The sequence below is a fragment of the Equus przewalskii genome, chromosome 21, assembly GCF_037783145.1.
Source record: "Equus przewalskii isolate Varuska chromosome 21, EquPr2, whole genome shotgun sequence".
NCBI lineage: Eukaryota > Metazoa > Chordata > Mammalia > Perissodactyla > Equidae > Equus > Equus przewalskii.
Window position 1 is genome coordinate 40,076,359 of NC_091851.1, and position 16,813 is coordinate 40,093,171.

General features: G+C 41.5%; 1 long non-coding RNA gene across 1 annotated transcript in view; it reads left to right on the forward strand.

Moving 5' to 3' along the window:
- Nucleotides 1–16,210, forward strand: part of LOC139078281 (uncharacterized) — a 66,645-nt gene extending 50,435 nt beyond the window's left edge. Inside the window, exon 9 of the long non-coding RNA XR_011531187.1 lies at nt 15,480–16,210. This is a non-coding gene — a long non-coding RNA (uncharacterized lncRNA). The remainder of the gene's footprint in view (nt 1–15,479) is intronic.
- Nucleotides 16,211–16,813: the final 603 nt, after the last annotated feature.

Here is a 16,813-nt window from a genome sequence, read left to right on the forward strand (position 1 = left end):
ATCATCAAGATTTAGTTTCTCTCCGTTTCCTGATTTTGCTTTGCTCTGTGTTGGATCCACTTTCACATGACCCCTTCCCACCCGACACAAACGAATACTGTCCAGGCTTGCGTTATGGAAGCTCCAAACACCTCCTAATTCTAGTGGGAGGAGACAGTCACCTTTCCCATAGTTCCTTTGCATGAACTCTTATTGGTTCAGTTTTTCATGTGAACCAATTGGTATGACAAAAGGGATGGAAGATACTGATAGGACAGATTTGGGACATAGGAATCTATGCATCTGGGAAGAGGTTAGCACCAATCAAACAATATAGACTGATGATGGAGACTATAGGATCTTCAAGGGGGAAATGAGGGTGCTATTATGAGAAGAAGGGGGAATAAATGCTGGAAAAGCAAAAAGAACTGACTCTCACTTGAAACGAATCAGTCAACACCCCAAAGGAAGAAAATAATGAATGGTATAAGAGAGACTCATTTGTTCATTCAACGTTTTCTTTAATAGATATTTACTGAAATTTTTTATTTTATCAGAAACTACTTATTGCCAATACGTTTCATTCCTTCTTCCTAATAGAGTCATTGACTTTGTTCAACTATCCACTCCTTTAAGTGGCCATGTGTTTGAGAGAAGACTGTTCCATTTCCACACCCAGGGCCAGGTCTTGATTGGCTAAGCCTCTCACGGTAGTCACATTCCTTTTGCTATGCGTCTGTGTAAGGCATAAGCATAAGAAACATTTTGGGCAATGAAATATGAAGTGAAGTTTCTCGGAAGCTTCCAGAAAAGCTGTTCTTGCTCTTAAAAAGAAATGTAACTAGGAGATATCTTAAAACCCCAAAGGAAGGTAACCTGTAGATCCTCACATATAAGAAATGTTGAAATAACATGGCTTCTTGGATGCTGCTGTTGAGGAAATGAATGACTCCAGAAGTGACCCGACCTCTAGCTTTCTAGTTGTGTGAGAAAATTGCTTTCCTTGTTTCAAGTTACAGTGAGGTTTTATGTTCCTTGCAGTGAATGTGCCTCCTGTATGCTGTGGCCCCAGGCCAGGCATTCAGGATAAGAAACGAATAGGGTTTATGCCCTCTGTTCATTTGAGGCTTACAGCCTTCTGGGGCAGCAGCTGATATTTTTCCCAGTTTATTCCACTTCTTCTCCATGAAGTTAGTCAAAGTACCTAAGGGGATGGATCAAGAAAAGCATGAGGGCAAACAGCGTATGTTGTACCCAGAGTGTTCTCTCCCTAATCAAATGCAAGGGTCCTGCCGAAAGAACCAACAGTCCTTGGAGAAAATACTACTTCTTTTCTGGAAACAAAATTTAAAGTGCATGGCCCTCCACTGGTGGGTCAGGACTGCCATCTTCACCAACAAAGGCAAACATATACTTCTCTATTCCTACTTTTAAAGCCCCAGTTATGGGCACGATGAGTATCTGTGGAACCCCACCAGCACCAACAAATACAAAGCACTTAGCTCATGCAAACTTGTCTCTTTATTTTCAATATCACTTACAATGTAAGCTTTTTACAAAATCAAATCCTTTCTCACCGATGATGTGATTTTCTCTGAAAAGGCTTTGAAGTATCCAGCCGTTATCACTTCTGTACACAAACATTAGCAGAAGCCCTGCCAGGCAGGAGGACAAAAATAATTGTTCAGCCTTCATTTTAATTTAACCTTTTGCAAATTCCTACTTTAAAAAAGTTCCCCTTGACTTACTGGCATCATATTGAGATAATTTATGAGGCAGTCCATTCTTGTTAAGACAGCGAATCTCCATGAATCTTTTCTCCCATGAAAGACTGTCCTGGACCCTTCACCCCTTTTTAATTTAGGCATCTTGCTCTCTTTCTTCACCATTTGCATGGGTCCCTTTGTCACCTTAACACTCTTGTCTAATGGTTTCTGTACAATTAAGGCATTATGGAGGTGAACGTTAATATGTCTCGGAAAATTTACGGAGGCCATATATCTTGATGTTGCACAAGGATGTGCCAGAAATTGGCTAGGAATGCAGGTGCACTGCTCTTTCAGCTGATATGAGAAATGGAGTTCATTATCTGTCATGTTGGTAGTGGGACTAAGCAGAGACCATTGTTGGGAAGACGTGAAAAGAGAAAGGGTAGCCAGCATGGTGTAAATCAGGAGAGAAATACAGGTTTGAGCTATTTTAGCATCAGGTTTGGTAGAAGAGTGGTTAAAAGTATGGGAGTTGTATTCAAATTGTCCTATTTTTAGATTCTCACTTATTTACTAGCCATTTGATTTTGCACTATAACCTCTCTAATCTTCAGTTTCTGCATTTGTAAAATGGAGGTACATTTAGAACACAACCCTAAGTCCTTTGTATGGCCTTCCAGGTTCTGCTTGGTCTGGGCCCTCCCTGGGTCTCAGCCCCATCCCGCGCTGCTCACTATGATTCCGCCATTTTGGCTCCTTTCAGATGCTCCAATGTAACAGCTGCTTCTCACCTCAGGGCCTTTGGCCATGCTGCTGCTTCCTCTTCCATGAAATACTTTTCCCCCGGATGCTCACATGGAAGGCTGCTTCTCTTTCTTCCTGGACTAGGTTAAATTTTACCCTTCACAGTAGGTAGGTCTTGATTTTAGCATAGGTTCCCGAAAGGCAGATTTGAGTAATTTATCTGGCAGATGATCCCAGGGATCAAAGGAATAGAGAAAGGAGGTGAGTCAATTAAAGGTGGCAGAATCATAAATTTACCACTGTAGGCAACTGGGACTCGATTCCGCCGGCCAGTCTCTGGGAGACTGCATAGACCTCCTCAGAGTTTTCCTAGTAACGGGACAGGAAGCCGGGATGGTGATCCTCCAACTCTTGCTCTTCATTGGCTGAAGGTCGCTTCTGGAAGTGTTAATTGTCTGGCACATCCAGCCTCTGCTCCCTTGGGCTCAACATGACACTACATGAGAGAAAGCCCCACAACAGGGAACCTCAGGCACTAGAGGTGGGAAGCCCTTAGTGTGTCAGGGAACTGCCCACCGGGCTGCAGGTGGCATCATGGGTGGGCCAAGGGAATACGGGTTGGGTGCTGACTGGCCCCTACAGCCCCCCATATTTCTCAATTCCTTCATCCTGTCTGCTATGGACAGAATGTTTGTGTCCCCTCAAAGTTCAGATGTTGAAGGCTTTAGCGCCAAAGTGATGTTTGGAGCTGGGGCCTTAGGAAGGTGATTAGGTTTAGGTGAGACCCTGAGGGTGGAGCCCTTATGATAAGATTAGTGCCTTTATAAGAAGAGGCCAGAGCCCTCTCTTTCCACCATGTGTGGATACGGCAAAAAGATGGCCACCTGCCCTGCAAGAGGAAGAGAACTCTCGTCAGAACCCGACCTTGGTGGCACCCTGACCTTGGACTCCAGCCTCCAGAACTGCGAGAAATAACTGTCTGTTGTTGAAGCCCCCAGGCTATGGTATTTTGTTACAACAGCCCGAACTAAGATGCTGGCCATAGCTTTAAATGCACTTATCATAATCGGTAATCAGACCCTTATTTGTTCGTATGTTTGTTAAATTAGTCTGCTGTGGGGTCCAAGAGCACAGGGGCTATGTTTGCTTGTTCTTGAATGTTTCTTTAGTGCTCAGAACAAAAGAGTAATATTCAAGGTATTTAAACACCGGTATAGCAGGGGTGTCGATCATTTGAAAGTCTGCCCATTTGTGTTAGAGTAAATTTCCAGCAGTGGAATGGCTATGCCTAAGACGTGGGCACTTAAAAGAGAGCTGGCCTTTCTAGTAAAAATTTTTAAGATGCTTCATAAACCCAAACAGGACAGGTTCAAAGTGTAGTCATGGGGGCAAATTAAATCCTGAGGATTTCAAACATGAGTACCTTGGTAATGAACACGAAAGATCTTGTTTTTTTTTTTTTTAAGCAGGATTAACAAGATGATTTTGAATATTTAAAAATGAGTGTGCATGTATATGTGTGGTGTGTGTGTGTTTTGGGTTCCACTAAAAGCTCACTTAAAACCCACTTGAGAGCTTTTTCATTTGTTTTACAAGTATTCAGCACAGCAGGATAAAACTTCAACTTTTGGCAAGCCTCTACCCTCTCAAGCCAGGGTTGATGACTAAAAAATGGAAAGAGGAGAACTTCTCTTTGACAAATGGTACACCTACATTGGGAATATGCAGACACCTTGCTCCCTAAAAGGTTAACTAGAGACAATAATTGCTTTCTCCAGAGATCGCCCAACTGACATGGTGCTGTCTTGATTTCATTGCTGTTTGATGATGCACATTTCTTGCCACTTATAAATGAAACAAATGAGGTTAGATGGCAAAGATTATGAAAGGAATTAGCAATAATGAGCCTGGTAACAAAAAACATTATGATGTAAAATTGAGTTGACCTTACTTTCATAATTATTCACCTTAATTGTTTTTTGTAGTGTAATTTGAATGAAATTAAATAATACTAACATTCCCTCTGCCACTGACTAGGAATTTCATGTAAAGATTAATAATTTCAGAACTAAAGATTCACCTGCCATCTTTCTAGAGGTCACTGTTGCTATTCCAGAAAGCTACACGTCCTCAACACAACCACAGGCCACCTATGTCAAGACCGTAATTTACTCCTCAAATACCTTGGGTCTTGTGACATACCTGTGGCACTGGAATCGGGACATCTGCTTCCAAACTTCATGGGATTCCCTGCTCTCCTGATCCTGCTCCTCATAAACTTTTCCCAATTTGTCTTCTAGAATGTTGGTCTCTGTGAATCACCCATGGTCAACACTTGTGTGTAAAGGAACCAGACGTTTTCAGTTAAATGGGTGGACATAATTTGAATCTGAAATTTAAAATTTTCTCAGAGCACTCCTTTAGGGCATCCCACACATAAAAGTGGGTAAATATAGCACTTTTTACCTTTTCATAATCTTGGACAATAGTAATACTAAGAAATTTTAAACATTTGCCATCTCCCAGGTACTGAGTTGGGTCATTCCCATGCATTATGTCACTTAGTCTTTTCTATAACCTTATGATGTAGGTACAATTGTCATCTCTGTTTTGCAGATAAGGAAAATGAGATTTATTTATCTTTTCTTTACATATATATTTATTATTATTTTATTGTGATTTATCAGGTGGAAATTTAATCAACATTTTTCTTCTTTTAAATTTTTATTTATTTTATATGTTTTTTGTTGCAGTAACATTGGTTTATAGCGTTATATAAATTTCAGGTGTAAGTCATTATATGTCAATTTCTGTGTAGATTACATCATATTCACCACCCAAAGACTAATTACAATCCATCACCACACACACGTGCCTAATCACCCCTTTCACCCCCTTCCCCCCACCCCCTTCCCCTCTGGTAACCTCCAATCCGATCTCTGTCTCTATGTGATTGTTTGTTGTTGTTTTTACATTCTGTGTATGAGTGAGATCACGTGGTATTTGACTTTCTCCCTCTGACTTATTTCGCTTAGCCTAATACCCTCAAGGTCCATCCATGTTGTCACAAATGGCCTGATTTCGTCATTTCTTATGGCTGAGTAGTATTCCATTGTGTATCTATACCACATCTTCTTTATCCATTCGTCCCTTGATGGCCACCTAGGTTGCTTCCAAGTCTTGGCGAATGTGAATAATGCTGTAATGAACATAGGGGTGCATGTATCTTTACACATTCGTGTTTTCATGTTCTCTGGATAAATACCCAGCAGTGGAATAGCTGGATCGTATGGTAGTTCTATTCTCAATTTTTTGAGGAATCTCCATACTGTTTTCCATAGTGGCTGCATCAGTTTACACTCCCACCAGCAGTGTACGAGTGTTCCCTTCTCTCCACATCCTCTCCAACACTTGTTATTTTCTGTCTTGTTAATTACAGCCATTCTGACAGGAGTGAGGTGATACCTCATTGTAGTTTTGATTTGCATTTCCCTGATAATAGTGTTGAACATCTTTTCATGTGCCTGTTGGCCATCTGTTTATCTTCTTTGAAAAAATGTCTCTTCAGATCTTTTGCCCATTTTTTAACTGGGTTGTTAGTTTTTTTGTTGTTGAGATGTATGAGTTCTTTATATATTGGATGTTGACTCCTTATCAGATATATGGCTTGCAAATATCTTGTCCCAGTTGTTAGGTTGTCTTTTCGTTTTGTTGATGGTTTCCTTTGCTGTGCGGAAGGTTTTTAGTTTGATGTAGTCCCATTTGTTTATTTTTTCTATTGTTTCCCTTGCCCCATCAGACATGGTACTTGAAAATATGCTGCTAAGACCGATGTCAAAGAGCGTACTGCCTATGTTTTCTTCTAGAGGTTTCATGGTTTCAGGTCTTACATTCAAGTCTGATCTATTTTGAGTTCATTTGTGTGTATGGTCTAAGATAACGGTCTCCTCTCATTCTTTTGCATGTGGCTGCCCAGTTTTCCCAACACCAGAAAGTGAGATTTAAAAGGTTAAATAAGTTGCCAAGATCCAAGCAGAGCTGAGCCAGGGTTGGAACCCTTGAGTCCAACCCATGGGCTCTTGGCCAGTAGGGTAGAAGCAGAGAGAGCCAATCGGCAGACATCGTGGTTTTGGGGTTCAGTAGCTTGTGGTCCATCTCTGCTCTCCCACTTACTCTCAGCAGGTAACTGACTTCTCCCAGCTCGAGTTGACACTTATGAAATCTGATTAACACCTGACTACTGAGTTACAATGAATATTAAGTGGAGAACACAGTGAAGTGCCTTGAACATTGATGAATTATGGGGATACTCAATAAATGGTCACTTTTCCCCAGGATGTGCGGGCATTTCCCCCTGAGTTCTGGAAAGCACTTAGCACGATGCCTGGTCCGCTGAAACCAATCATTATATTGTTAACTAATATTTGTTGAGCGTCTACCGCATGCTGGGCTCCATGCTTTGCAGGAGGTGTCTCTCTAACACTTACAGCTGTCTTAGGACATCGATACTATTTTTGTCCCCATTTAGAGAGAGTGGCTGAGTGGCTTCCATCTGGGAAGCAGTGGAGCTGGGACTGAGGCTCAGAGTCCAAGCTCTGAGTCAGTCTCATATTGTGTCAGCTGTAGTTTGCTGGGCATGTCTCCTTCTCATCACCCTGAAGTGATCTCTCTCCCTCTTTTGAACTCCAGTGGCCTTTGCTGTCTGTCTAAATCAGCAGGCAGCAAATCATACCCTCGAGTACATTATGGCCTCCCCTGCTTTTGGGAAGTGTGAAAATCACTATTGCCTGTGTTCATTTGTTGTCGGTCACTCAGTCACTCAACAAACATCATTGTATGTCTATTATATTCCAGGCAATGTGGGAGTTTCTAGGGGTACAGAGGAGAACAGGAGGGACACGGTGTCCATTAGGAGAGCCAGAAATCATGGGGACCAAACCCCTGCTTGGAGGACCCTCTTCTGGAAAAGAACATTAAATTACATACACAAAATTAAACTAAGGACCTCAGAAGGGGCCTGGACAAGCAATGGGTCCTGAAACTTAGACTATTAGCTTAGTGGTAAATGCACTACTGGTACCTATTGTTGTGGATTTTAGAATTCTAGATTCTGGTATAATCCAGATATAATAGGGAGGCCTTAGGCCCTGATCACCATCAATCCATCAAATCAAAACAAAATAGAACAGAAATATGACTGCAGACGTCAAGGAATTATGAAAATCTTTACGTCACATTTCCTTGGAGGGGCTAATCTAACAGCTGAATTTACTCAGTGTGCCATACACAGGTTCCTAAAAGGCCCTTTTCCCCAAAAAGTCCTAATGAGTGAAAGTGCCATTCTCTCTCACTCGCAGTCCCCCACACCCCTCACCTCCCTCCCATCCTTGTCTAACATTCTCCAAACCCCAGAAACCCTCCTGCCCACCACGGGCAGACGCCGCCCAAGAGCAGGTTGTTTTCTATTCTGAGGGCTTCCATGGAAAGACCTAGAACTCACCACACAGACACACACACGTCTGGTGAATTCAATTCTCCACTTAGTAACCCGTATTTAAAATCTCACGCTTGTTACATATCATTTCCCAAACTAAAGCGTAAGGCATTTGATAGCAGGGACTAATTTATACTTTTCAATTTCCAGCACAATTAAGACTCCCCCACACACGAAATATTTGGAAATCGAGGTAGTAATTTTAAAATAAAAATTATAATGAAGAACAGTAGGCGATTCTATTTAAAAAAAAATTAGTGACAAGGCTCAAAGTTCCATACTTGGTTTAGTCATTAAATTCAGGGGAAAAGTCCAGAAATCACGGGAGTGGAAGTGCAGGGAAATGAGATTTGAAAGGAAACAGCAGATGCAGGCAGGATATAGTCATGTTAACCTAAATCATTTGGAAGGTTGGACTAGAGCAGTAATTCTCAACTCAAGGGACACGTGGCCATGTCCGGGGACATTTCTGGTTGTCACAGCTAAGGATGATGGTGTGCTACTAGCATCGGGGGACAGAGATCAGGGATGCTGCTAACTATCTTGCAATGCACAGGACAGGCCCTCAACGGAGAGCTATCCAGCCCAAAATATCACTAGTGCTGAGATTTTTCAGACCCTGAACCAAAGGACCCGGAGAAACAAGTCTTATACCAAGTAACTAATTAGCCAATTGCCTAAATAACTAATCAGTTAAGTAATCAACTAACTAACACTGTGGACATGTTTTGACTAAATTGACTCAGATGTTTTTCCCCAATTAATAATTGGTCAATTTGTAGGGGGGAAAGTCTGTTAATTTGGTGATTTGATTGAACTGGCTTCTTCTGTTCAGTTAGAATGGCAATGGCAGTGTGCATGTGCGTGTGTGTTTGTGTGTGTGTGTACATAGTGATATTACATGGCAAAGTAATAACTTTTTTTATTGACTTGAAATTTCCTGTTGGTTATATATCAGGCACAGTGTTGGACTCTCCATGGATGATCTGGTTTAGTCCTCACTACAGCGCTGTGACTGTGATCACGCCATTCAAAGATGAGAACCTGTGACCTGTCTGAGGTCACATGAACCCTGGGAGGCGGGAAAGGCAAATCTCAGTCTAGGCCATCTCAGCGCCAAGGCCGTAGTTCTTAGCTAGGATCTCTGAAACATCAGTCACTCCACACGCTGTTTGTGATTTTTGCTCTATCCGTGGGACACCTGCAGTATTATTTTCCTGACTTTTAAAACTTTAAATAAATTGAACCTCACCCCTAGCAATGGTATCTTGGAATCCTGGGTTCAATGCATTAGCATATGTTACCTTTCTAATACAGTTTAAGAAGACATTGCTTTCAAATGACGATATTAAACTCCTTCTTGCCAACATCAAAATGAATTTTTAATGATCAAGCATGATATAAGTGGAAATTATTGTAATAATTGATTAATTAATCCACGTGAAGGCCACAGAGCACTCTCTAGAAGAGGTTTGAATGGCCAAATGAAGGTTAAATCAGCAAAATAAAGAGTGATAATAAAGAAAAAGATTAAAGGAACATGCTTTCAAGGGGTTCCCGTGATTAAATGCAATCAAAGGAGAGCTAATGGGTTAGCTCATTTCTGCCGAGCAGTTACAGTGTCCAATTTGATGAAGGGCCCTGCAGTAACTTTCAAACGGAGAAATGGGAATTAGTGACATTCTCTCTCCAATTACTAATTTTACAGAAACGCAAACAGCTCAGCAAAGGGACATATTGTGTGTCCCACGGCTTTCTGTGAACAAATACATTTGATAGTTGATACGACACCCTGAGTGAATAGGCCCTGATTTTCAATGTACCCTCGAATTCTTTCATTTTGTTGTCAATAGGTTTAATAATTGATTGTGGGGGGAAAACAAAAAAGGGTAAGAACAATACCAGGGTTGTCTCAAGAGTTCCAGAGGAATGATTTGTGTCAAATCAGGTGAGTACTTTTTTTTTTTTTTAATTTATATGCCGTGCTGTTCACAAGCTAAATTCTCATTGATTTAGCTTCTCTCTTCCTCCTTCCATTTAACTGGGATACACCCTTGTGGCAAATCTTCTATGAATAAAATTGTCAATCTCTCCTAGGAATGACTCAATCTATGTATTTGTAAGCTTCAAGTATGAGTGTGGCTGGCCTAGTGGAAGGATCTTAACCGCCAGAATGAAAAAAAGAGGTGGATTCCTCCACCTCATCGTGATTAATACACTTTCTCAGTCTTCTCGGCCAAGATTGGTCAATAGTGATGGTTATGGCTAATTGAAGTATTTGCCGTAATTCCCTGTACATATTCCGCTTATATCGCACCCACGGAAAGAAGCGTTTTGGTGGGATAGATGTGGATGCAGAGTAATCTCATTTTGTACCCCCCTCATCATGTTGATGCACCCGATAGCCCTGTGAAGTAGGAAAGAAGTTTGTCTGGGATTCCCAGTGTCTTCGAGACCTTCCTTATGGCACTCACTGCATTCTACTGAAATTTATTATTCATTATCTGCCTTCCCAGCTGTATCATGGCGTTGTGCAAAGTGACCTTCTTTATGGCTTTAAACAAGGTAGGATTTCAAAAAACATTCACTAAATAAATGAAGTATTCTCTCTCCAAACTCTTTCTCTAGAGCAGTGGTTTTCATCAGGGGGCAATGATGCCCCTTGGCAGATATCTGGCAACATCTGGAGGCATTTTGGGTATCATGACTGGAGTGGGGGTGGGGTACTATTGGCAGCTAGTGGGTAGAGGCCAGGGATGCTGCCAAACATCCTACAGTGCACAGGATGGCCCCTCATAGCAAAGAATGATCAAGCCCGAAATGTCAACAGTGCCAAAGTAGGGGAGCCCCCTAGAGGTACATTACGCACACTCAGAATGGGAGATGAATTTTCTGGGAAGCTGGTAAAGTTGTAGGGCCTCTCAGTCACCGGCATCAGCCCCTCCAAGGACTTGAGAGGCACCATGGCAATACAGTCACATGGCCAGGTGTTTTTGTTCAATTTGCAAATGCAAGTGGCTACTGGAAGTTTTTGGATATGGCTAAGAGAAAGACCTGGGAATTGTTTTAATTTGGGTTTCGTGGAATATATACATGTGGTTCTAGGTCACTATATATATAATTAAGTTACTGCTCGTTGTGATAGTATAGGAATGGCTTCTAGAATATTCCTAATGCCCATTTTGCCATCTCCCCCAGCATGGTGATACAAAGGAATAGGCTAGAGGCTCTACAGGGATGAGTGTTTCCTAGGCACCCAGCAGTCAATGCACATGTGTAGTGGAGGAGATGCAAGGCTTAAAATGTGTGGAGCCAGAAGTTAGTCTGTGGAAAAGTTTTCCAATCGTCAAATGTGTAAATTGAAGCAGAAGATTAATTTCTCATTGATGCCATGATGAAACAGAATTTCTTTCCTAACTGAAATACGTTTGATAGTACAGTGTATACAATTATAAAAGCACTGTATGATTTTATTATTATTATTATTATTTTTTGGTGAGGAAGATTGGCCCTGAGTTAACATCTGTTGCCAATCTTCCTCTTTTTGCTTGAGGAAGATTGTCACTGAGCTAACATCTGTGCCAATCTCCCTCTATTTTTGTATGTGGGAGGCCACCACAGCATGACTTGGTGAGTGGTGTGTAGGTCCCTGCCTGAGATCCAGACCTGTGAACTCTGGGCCACAGAAGCAGAGCACACAAACTTAACCACTACACCACCAGGCCAGGCCCTCATTTTTTTTATTTTCTAAAGTGATATCAAATAAAATTGATCAGAATTCTTGATTGTAGGGCCTGAACCTGTAGCAGCAGTATAAAGGCAAATACATTTGTATATGGAGTCACATATTTTATGTATCCCAATTATCAATAACATGAAACCAATTTCAATTAGCCATGTCAGAGAAAGGTCTGAATTACATTACTCTTTTATGGAAGATATTAAAAAATTATTGTTATATGAAAAGGTTATCAAATCATATATAGCCCAAAATGTGGGAAACACATTTCTTAGAGAGTTGCATCAGGGAGCTAATTCATAAGAACCGTTATGTTATTTTTCTGGATCTTGTGATGCTTCTGGTATTTTAACTTTTTAACATCGGTAATTTGTTGAGGTTTCTTATTTTCATTCTAAATACATATTCACTTCTACACCTAATTTTGTATTCCTGTGTTACTGTTCTTAATTAGTGTCTCCAGATTGTATAAGCTCCAGGCCCTGCATAACTAGGATCCTCTTCCGCCTCCAGCTTCATTACTCCCTAAACCCAGATGACTCATACATAAATTTCTCTAGACTAGATCTTTCCTGTGAGCTCTTTTGGGTGCTAGACTCGTATTTAATCACCTTGTCATCAGCTCTGGGGTACCTGGGATTTCAGAGTTATCTCTAAACTCAACATGTCCATAATCAACCTCATCACACAACTCCACCACCCCACGCCTCCAACCAAGTGTTCCTTCAGTGTTCTCTCCCGATGAAGGGGAAGACGCCTAGGAGGAACCCTGGAAGGCCCGGGCTCATCCTTGATACCTCTCTCTGCCTGACCCCTCTACCTAATTCACAGTGTCCTGCCAATGTTATATTTTGATATCTCCTAAACCCATTTAATTTTTCCATCTTTACGCACCACCACCACTTCTATAGTCCAAACCACCATCGCTGTCTTCTTGGACTCTGTGAACCTCCAGAGTTTCACTCTCGGCCCCCCTCTCAAGCCACTCTCCAGAGAGAGTCAAGAGTTGTCTTCCCAAAACAGAACTCTAATCATGCCAGCTCTCCTGTGCAAAACCTCAGAGCTCCTCAGTGCCCTTGAGGTTGTAAAACCACAACTGAACAAAGACTTTTAAAGTGGCCTAAGAAGACTTGTCTCTCCAGCTTCATCTTCCTTTCCGCTGCGCTCTCCCTTCCTCTCTCCGTGCTTTCCCCTGGTGTCAGAACGTTGCACGTGCTCTCCCTTTGTTACCTCCAGCTGGTGCATTCCTGTTCATGCTTCAGGTTTCTGCGTGAGCATCACTTGCTATGGGAATCATTTCTTGACCTCCTGAGCTGTTCAAATCCCTCATTATAGGCTTTCATTGCAGAGGACCTGTTCAGAGCGATTGTCACAGTTTCAAGTTCAAAGCAGTTGTCACAGTTGCAATCTTATATCGGCATTTGCTACTCTTTAAGGAAGGTCTCTTTCTGCCCTAGATGGGAAGTCCTTGAGGGCAGGGACTAAGTCTTGTTTTGCTCCTTACTGTATCTTTAGCACTTACATAAGATTTGCACACAGTTGGTGGTCTATAAATATCTGTTGAATTAGTGAATTAATAAATGGTATGGAGATTTAGGCACCCACAGAAGATAATTTCCCAGACAGGTATGGCAAGGACATTTCATTGCTTGTGAAAATTTTGATGCATTGGGTGGCTCTCAGAGCACAGTGTTGAGCAGCATCCTGAGGCTGCATTCAGGCTCAGGTGACTATGGTATCAGGCTTGGTTAGAAGATTTGCAGTAGTTGCTTGTGGATCTCAGGGCTTCTTCCTATGTAGATCAATCCTGAAGAGGAGATTCTCTCATATTTTGTATCTCTCACATCAGAAAAGGCCATAGTGTGGCCATGACACCGAGACTGGAGTTTTTTGTGGGAAGAGCAAGTGATGAAAAAAAGGCATTTTTAGGGGGATACAGTTTGTGCTTTCAGGGCTGACTCTTTCAGTATCATCCTTCTGTCTTTCATTGACTTTTTTCCCCTGCTTCTCTTGCCCAGAACACCACATGGCCATTTATGCATGGATGAACTTGGGAATGCCTACCATTTATAAAGGAGCTTTTACCATTGGAAAAACTGGAAGACCACTACAAAATTCAAGAGAAAAGTGAGGCAACATAGGCACCTGGAGTTAGAAAGTGTAATGGGCTGAATGGTGGCCTCAAAGATATCAGGTCCAAATTCCTGGAAGCTGTAAATGTTACCTTATTTGGAAAAAGGATCTCTGGAGATGTTATTAAATTAAGGATTTTGAGATGAGGAGATAATCCTGGATCATCCACTTGTGGGCTATCACAAGTGTCCTTGTAAGAGAGAGGTAGAGGGAATTTGACACACATGCACACGCACACACACACACACACACACACACACACGGAGAAGCCAGTGGGAAGATGGAGGTAGAGATTCAAGTTCCGTGGCCACAAGCCATGGAACTGCTGGCCTCACCAGAGGCTGGACGAGGTAAAGGAATGGATTCTCACCTGGGCCTCTGGAGGGAGTGTGGCCCTGCTGACACCTAGATTTCAGACTTTTGGCTTCCAGAACTGTGACAGAATAAGTTTCTGTTGTCTTAAGGCATCAAGTTTGTGGTAATTTGTTACGACTGCCGTGGAAAGTAATATAGAAAGAACTATGATTTTTTCATTGCATTCATTTCTCTGTGGCTCTTCTCATACTTAGGGTGGTAATGACTTAACAGCCAATCAATAGCCAAAATCAGGATTAGCTATTGAGGAAAGAGGCCAAGGGAAAGTCTGTGGGCTTATTCCTTTTACGAGGTTTTAGTTGTAAAGTCTTGGCTAGTAATGAAAAATGCATTTGCTTAGAAAATTCTGAGGTTAGAAGACACTTCTGAGAAACCCAATGCAATTTAGGGTAATTGGAGGCAGGGCTCAGGGTATCTTTAATTTTTCCAACAGCAATAAGACCTCATGTATATAACGTGTATATAAAGGGGATCGGATATTGAACTACTCCAGGTCTTAGGATAATAGGTAACAAATCAGATAGAATGGTCAGTCCTCACTAGGTGGGTGATATTTGGGCAGAGAATTGAATAAGGTGGGAATGCAAACCCAGGAAGAAATGAGTTCCAGGCAGAGGGAACTGTAGCCACAAGAGCCCTGAGTCAGGAAGTGCTTTGGCTTGTTCAAGAAATAGCAAGAAGGCCAAAAATTGTGGGACTCAGTGAAGATGTTATATTATTTGGTGCACATAGGTTTATGATTATTGCATTTTCTTTGGAAAATATGTCTTCTAGCATTACTTTATATTCCTCTTCCTTCTTTTATTATTTTAACCTTAAATTCCACCTTGTCTGGTGTTAACTTTGACTTTCCTTGTTGGTCTATCTTTGCCCATCCCTTTATTTTCAATTAATAAAAAGTCACTTTGTTCAAACCGTATTTCTTGTACATAACAGATATCTAGGATAAATTATGTCCCATCTCTCTTATTTGAGAAAGCAGGAAAATGTGAATTCCATTTAGAAAGTTTTCCGTCAAAATTTCTAATGTGAAAATGTCTTGGTACTAAAGAGACGCTTCCATTATCTGAACATAATTTACATACACAAAATAACTCATTCTGTATGAGTTTATGTAATTGAGTAGTATAGCAGCTGTCATTCAACATCTTGAAATTTTAGCATCTCTCTTGATATACGTGAGTTTTTAAAAATAAAGTCACAGCTTCATCAATACATAAAGAGTGCAGCTAAAATTTATAGAATATAGGCAAACTTGTTAATTTACTCAACTAATAACAATGTTGGTCTTCATTTCTGTCTGTAGTCACACCGTCAGTACAGCGTATGACCTGAGTTGATCCAACAGCACGGATGGAGTTACCGTGATTCAGCAAGACTTTCTCAACTGCACTCGGAACCAATACGATGCTCCTGGGAGGTGACCAGCTGTGGTGCAGGCCATAGCCTGTGACTCTAGGAAGGAAGCATCGAGTTTCAGCCCATGGGGGAATTGAACCCCTGACCTTGGCCTCATTAGCACCATGTTCTAGCCAACTGCGCTAATTGGTCACACACGGCAAAAAATTTGGAGACATGGAAAAGATGTCAGAGCATAGGATTCTTGATTTTAATGTTTGTTTTGATCTGATGGAAAGAACCTTAGACTTTGGAGTCAGATTGAGCTTGGTTTGAGTCTTAGCTCCCTGTCTCAATGTCTGGGTTACCTTGGTTTGCTCTCTGAACAATGGGAATAATCATGCCAACCTGGAAACAAAATTTTAGATGTTAGTGGAAGTAAACTAATTTACATGGGAATACCTGGCATAGAGTGAAGCACGCAGTCAATACATATTCTTCTATGGATTGGTTTCAATCATTATAGGATGGACTGATGATGTAGATAACCACAGCGCTTTTCCCCCAGCTGGATCTTTCCCCTCTTTCTCCACCCTCTGTCATCTTCAGTGACACAACTAACATGTTTAGGGCACCATTCAGTTACAAAGTGAAATATTAATGTGATAATAATAAATGCTTGAAAGAGCAGAGACACATTTTTCAAGCTTTCTTAATCTGTGAGTACATTGGGTCGAAGTGATGAGGTGAATTCAGAACCCTCCCCCTCCCATGTGTACTCAAGAGAGTACAGCACAGAAGAGAACAAGTGTTAGAGACAGACCTCTGGGTGTTCAATCCTTGCCTTCTAGCTGGGCAGCCTTGGAGCAAGCATTTACCTCTGAAAACCTTGGTTTGTCATCTGTAAAGTGGGAGTCATAATTGCTGGTTCCTCAAAAGGTTGTTGTGGGGGTTAAATGGGTAAGACAAGAGAAAAATTTTGCCCAACATATGGAAAGTGCTCAGTAGCTTCCTATTACCAACATCAACATTGAAATGACAACTAAGGTTGTGCGGCCAGTACCCAAGGGAAGGGGGCATGTCTCATTCGCAGACTACACATCTTATGAGCAGGGCTGATGTTTAACTTCTCTGAGCTGCTCTGTTTTCAGAGAGACTTTGGGCCCCCATAAACTCATTGATTCAGATTGTAAAACAACTTTATGACAGCATATGGACTATATACACTCAAGATATTAAATTTGTTTCAGGAATGAGTATACCATCTTAGTCTTTCAAAAGGCTAACACTTGGGGGTCCCAG